Genomic DNA, 5,735 nt, shown 5'->3' with positions numbered 1-5,735 from the left:
GCAAGCACCCTTAGAGCTCCAGAACAAACCAGTGTGTATCCCATTAGGGCAAATTGCATAACAGGTATTCCTGATGATAGGCTTATGGCTGAAATATTGATTCTCCTGCTCCTCGGATGTTGCCTGAGCAGCTGTACTTTTCCAGCACCACACTCTTCGACTCTGATCTCGAGCATTTGCAGTCCTCACTTTCTCCAAAACTGATGTTTGGCCGATTTCTGGCAAAATTCAACACATTGTTGCTAGTTGAGGCGCAGGTTGAAAAATTGTTTCTTGAACATTTTGGACAAACAAGATCATCTTCAGACAGCAGTTCTCCATGTCCTGTCCCTGTGGCCCTTTAGTCATTTTACAAGCCATGCTATAATTCATGGAGCGTTTCCATTGGTGCAACTACAGATGGGTCCAATTGAATCATAGAATCCCTACAGCGTGGAAACAGGCCCTTCAGCCCAACAAGTCCACACCGATCCTCTGAAGAGTAGCCCACCCAAACCCAATCCCCATTTACCCCTCATTAATGCACCTAACCTGCACATCCCTGAACACAATGGGCAATTTAGGATGGCCAGTTAACCTAACCTGCACATCTTTGGGCTGTGGGAGGAAACCGGAGCACCTGGAGGAAACCCACACAGACATGGGGAGAACGTACAAACTCCACACACACTCACCCGAGACTGGAATTGAACCTGGGTCCCTGGCACTCTGAGGCAGCAGTGCTAACCACTGAGCCACCATGCTGCCCCATTGGTTTGTGCAGAAGCCTTGAAGTCAGCAAAAGCTCCTTCAGCACCTACAATGCCACAACGAGGATTTTTCTCCAATTTCAAAAAACAACAGAAAGCACTAAACACTTAAAGAATCACAACATCAACCAGAAGTAATCAATTAGCAATTTGCAAGTTGTTGATGATCCCTTTGAATAGGGCTGTCAGAGCTGTTCTATTGCTGAGCACACATCTGCTGTGTGAGATTAAGGAAGGGCTCTAAATGGCATCAAGTCAGCGCTACATGCTAATTGATGTCACAACCTGCCAACTGTACATACTTTCAGTGGTGTCCGAACACACTCATCAATGTCATGTATATTGCAACTTGTCCTTATGGGATACACACTGGTTTGTTTTGGAGTTCTAAGGGTGCTTGCAGTGATATAAGACGATATGCCACTGATCTGACTTTCCTGTCTCAGAAGTGGAAAAAGGTTGAAGTGGAAACTTTAGGTCATTGATATGAACAATTTTTAGTGATTTCCCCAGATCATAATTACACAACTATGGAGTTTGATAGATGTGAAAATGTTTAATATGAGGGTGAAAAAGTTATTATTATTGATTTGATACTGTCTAAAATTGGAAGCATGATAAAATATTTTAAAAATGTTTTTTCTTCACTCATGGGATGTGGACATTACTGACTGGACCAGCACCTAATGCCCATCCCTAGTTGTCCTTGAGAAAGTGGTGGTGAGCTGGCTTCTTGAACTGTGGCAGTCCATGATGCCATTAGTGATAGAGTTTCACTTCATCAAAAAAAACTGTTCTGTCATAGTGGTAGTATCCTGTCATTGACTCAGGACGGCTGTATTCAAATACCACATTCTCTAGAAGTGTTATGATATATTCTGAAGAGGTTGATTAGCAAAATGTTAAAACTAATAACATGCATCAGTATTGCTTATAGAAGTCAAGTGTTACTAATTTCTCTACTCTTTCGATGCTTTACCCTTTCAGAGAAGTAAAATGCCCTAATGGGTGTAGCTTCAGGTCACGGTGGAGAGGGGCTTAAGTGCCTTTTGTGGGAGTGTCATAGAACATAGAACATAGAAACGTACAGCACAGAACAGGCCCTTTGGCTCACGATGTTGTGCCGTGGTTTAATTCTAATGTAAAATATAGTAACTTAATCTACGCACCCCTCAACTCACTGCTATCCATGTGCATATCCAGCAGTCGTTTAACTGTCCCAATAACTCTGCTTCCACCACCACAGCTGGCAACGCATTCCATGCATTCACAACTCTCTGTGTAAAGAACCTACCTCTGACGTCTCCTTTCTACCTTCCTCAGAATATTTTCAAACTATGACTTCTCATACCAATCAATCCTGCCCTGAGGAAAAGTCTCTGGCTATTGATTTTATCTATTCCTCTCATTATTTGTATCCCTAGATCAGGTCTCCTCTCTTCCTCCTTATCTCCAGAGAGAAAAGTCCAAGCTTATTCAACCTTTCTTCATAAGACAAGCCCTCCAGTCCTCGCAGCATCCTGGTAAGCCTTCTTTGCACCTTCTCCAAAGCTTCTGTATCTTTCCTATACTAGGGCAACCAGAATTGGACACAATATTCCAAGTGTGGTCTCACCAGGGATTTGTAGAGCTGCAGCAAAACCTTGCGACTCTTAAACTCAATCCCCCTATTAATGAAAGCCAAAACACCATATGCTTTCTTAACAATCCTATCCACTTGGGTGGCAACTTTAAGGGATCTATGTGCTTGCACACCCAGATCCCTCTGCAAGAATCCTGTCTTTAATCCTATATTCAGGATTCGAGTTCGACCTTCCAAGATGCATCACTTCGCATTTATCCAGGTTGAACACCATCTGCCATTTCTTAGCCCAGCTCTGCATCCTGTCTATGTCACGCTGCTGCCTGCAGTAGCCCTTTATACTATCGACGACACCTCCAACCTTTGTGTCATCTGCAAATTTACTAACCCACCCTTCAATCTCTTCATCCAAGTCCTTTATAAAAACTACAAAGAGCAGAGTCCCAAGAACAGATCCCTGTGGGACCCCACTCAACACTGACCTCCAGGCAGAATACTTTCCATCTACAACCACTCTCTGCCTTCTGTCAGCCAGCCAATTCTGAATCCAGATAGCCAAATCTCCCTATATCCCATAATTCCTGACTTTATGAATGAGCCTACCATGGGGAACCCTATCAAATGCCTTGCTGAAGTCCATATACACCACATCCACTGCTCGACCGTCATTGACTTGTCTTGTCACCTCCTCAAAGAACTCAATAAGATTTGTGGGGCATGACTGCCCCTCACAAAGCCATGCTGACTGGCTTGAATCACACTATGCTTTGCCAAATAGTCATAAATCCTATCCCTCAGAATTCTTTCCAAAACTTTGCTGACCACAGACGTAAGACTGACTGGTCTGTAATTGCCAGGGATTTCCCTATTACCCTTCTTGAAAAGAGGAACAACATTCGCCTCCTTCCAATCCTCCAGTATGGCTCCTGTGGAGAGTGAGGAGGCAAATATTCTCGCCAGTGGCTTATCAACCTCCTTTCTCGCTTCCCGGAGCAGCCTAGGATAAATCTGGTCTGACCTTGAGGAATTATCAATCTTCATGTTTTCCAAACTTTCCAGCACATCAACTTCATCAATTTTGATCTGGTCAAGACTGTATCCCAGCTCCTCTAAGTTTTCATTTACAACAAGTTCCCTTTCCTTGGTGCAAACCGAAGCAAAAAACTCATTTAGGGTTTCCCCTATCTGCTCAGACTCCACGCACAAGTTCCCTCCATTATCCCTGATCGGCCCTACCTTCTCCCTGATCATTCTCTTATTCCTCACGTATGAGTAAAATGGCTTTGGGTTCTCCCTAATCCTTCTTGCCAAGCCTTTTTCATGCCCCCTCCTGGTTCTCCTCAGTCCAATTCTGAGCTCCTTTCTCGTAAGCCTGTAGTCCGCTAAAGCTGTGCTGGATCCTTGCTTCCTCCACCTTACGTATGCTGCCTTTTTCCTTTTGATGAGAAGCTCCTCTGTTCTCGTCATCCAAGGTTCCTTAATCTTACCCCTTCATACCTGTCTCAGAGGAACAAATTTGTGCATCACTTGCAACAACTGCTCCTTAAATAGTTTGCACATGTCTGCTGTGTCCTTTCTATGGAACAATTGCTCCCAGTCTGTACTTCCCAACTCCTATTTGATAGCATCATAATTTCCTTTTCCCCAATTAAATATCTTCCTTTGGTAACTGCTCCTTTCACTCTCCAAGGCTATGGTAAATGTAAGGCAGTTGTGATCACTTTCACCAAAGTGCTCTCCCACCGCGAGATCTGACACCTGTCCTGGCTTGTTGCAGAGCACCAAATCCAAAATGGCCTCTCCCCTCGTCGGTCTGTCTACATACTGAGTAAGGAAACCCTCCTGAACACACCTGACAAAAATGGCTCCATCCAAACCATCTGCACTTGCGAGGTTCCAGTCGATATTGGGAAAGTTGAAATCACCCATAACAAACACCCTGCTACATTTGCATTATTCCAGAATCTGCTCGCCTATGAGATCTTCAATCTCTCTACTGCTATTAGGTGGTCTATAGAAAACTCACAACGTGGTGGCTGTTCCCTTGATGTTCTTAACTTCCACCCATACTGACTCAGTAGACAAATCTTCCTCAATAACTTTTGTTTCTGTAGCTGTTATGCACTCTCTGATTAGCAATGCTACACGCCCTCCTGTTTTTCCACCCTCCCTGTTCTTTCTAAACGTTCTAAACCCTAGAACATCAAGCAACCATTTCTGCCCCTGTGAAATCCAAATCTCCGTTATGGCCACAACATCGTAGCCCGATGTACTGATCCATGCTCTAAGTCCATCACTCTTATTTCGGACACTCCTTGCATTAAAGCAGATACCTGAAGAAGGGCTTATGCCCGAAATGTCGATTCTCCTGTTCCCTGGATGCTGCCTGACCTGCTGCGCTTTTCCAGCAACACATTTCCAGCTCTGATCTCCAGCATCTGCAGACCTCACTTTCTCCTTAAAGCAGATACACTTTAACCGATCCCTTTGTTTCATCATGTGAGAAATCTTCCTGATAGATTCAATATATCCAGTCACTGTCCCGTCTGCAACTGACCCCCCTCTCAGACATGTGGCTCTGATTCCCACCTCCCTGCCAAACTAGTTTAAACCGTCCTGAATCACAGGTGCAATTCTCCCACCCAAAACATTTGTGCTCCTCCAGTTCAGGTGCAACCTGTCCTTCATGAACAGGTGCCACCTTCCCCAGACGGTATCCAATGGTCAAGGTATTTGAAGCCCTCCCTCCTGCAGCAGCCTCACAGCCACATGTTAAGCTGCATTCGCTGACTGTTCCTCATCCCACTATCTCGTGGCACCAGTAGCAAACCTGAAATCACTACTCTACTCGTCCTGCTCTTCAGCTTTCAACCTAACTCATATGCAGTGAAAGTTGAATTGGGGTTGGGGATGGGATCAGGTATCCTTTGGATTTGCAAAACAAAGTATTTAAAAGTACATAAACCCATCGGAATGGTCAAAGCTGTTAAATAATTGTCAAAGCTGTTAACGAGCTGTCAAAGCTGCAAAAGAGAAAGCATATGAAGTAGCGAAGAACAATGGGAAACCAAAGGATTGGGAAGCTTAAAAAACCAAGAGAGTAACAAAAAAAGAAATAAGGAGGGGGAAAATTAAATATGAGAGTAAGCTAGCCAGTAATAAAGGAAGATTGTACGAGTTTCTTTATATATATCAAGGGCAAAACAAAGGCAAAAGTAGAAATTCCACTGCAAAATGACACAGGAGAGATGGTAATGGGGAACAAAGAAATAACTGAGGAACTGATTTATTACTTTGCGTCAGCCTCGACAGTGGAAGACATGAGTAATTTCTCAAAAATTCAAGAGAGTGAGAGGGCAGAGTTGAGTATGGTGGTCATCACCAAGGAGAAAGTGCTAGAAAAA

Source organism: Chiloscyllium plagiosum, unplaced genomic scaffold, assembly GCF_037043375.1.
Source record: "Chiloscyllium plagiosum isolate Xiang-an unplaced genomic scaffold, Cpla_swu_hap1 HiC_scaffold_5, whole genome shotgun sequence".
Lineage (NCBI taxonomy): Eukaryota > Metazoa > Chordata > Chondrichthyes > Orectolobiformes > Hemiscylliidae > Chiloscyllium > Chiloscyllium plagiosum.
The sequence above is the reverse complement of the archived record's forward strand: the minus strand, read 5'-3'. Positions refer to the sequence as shown.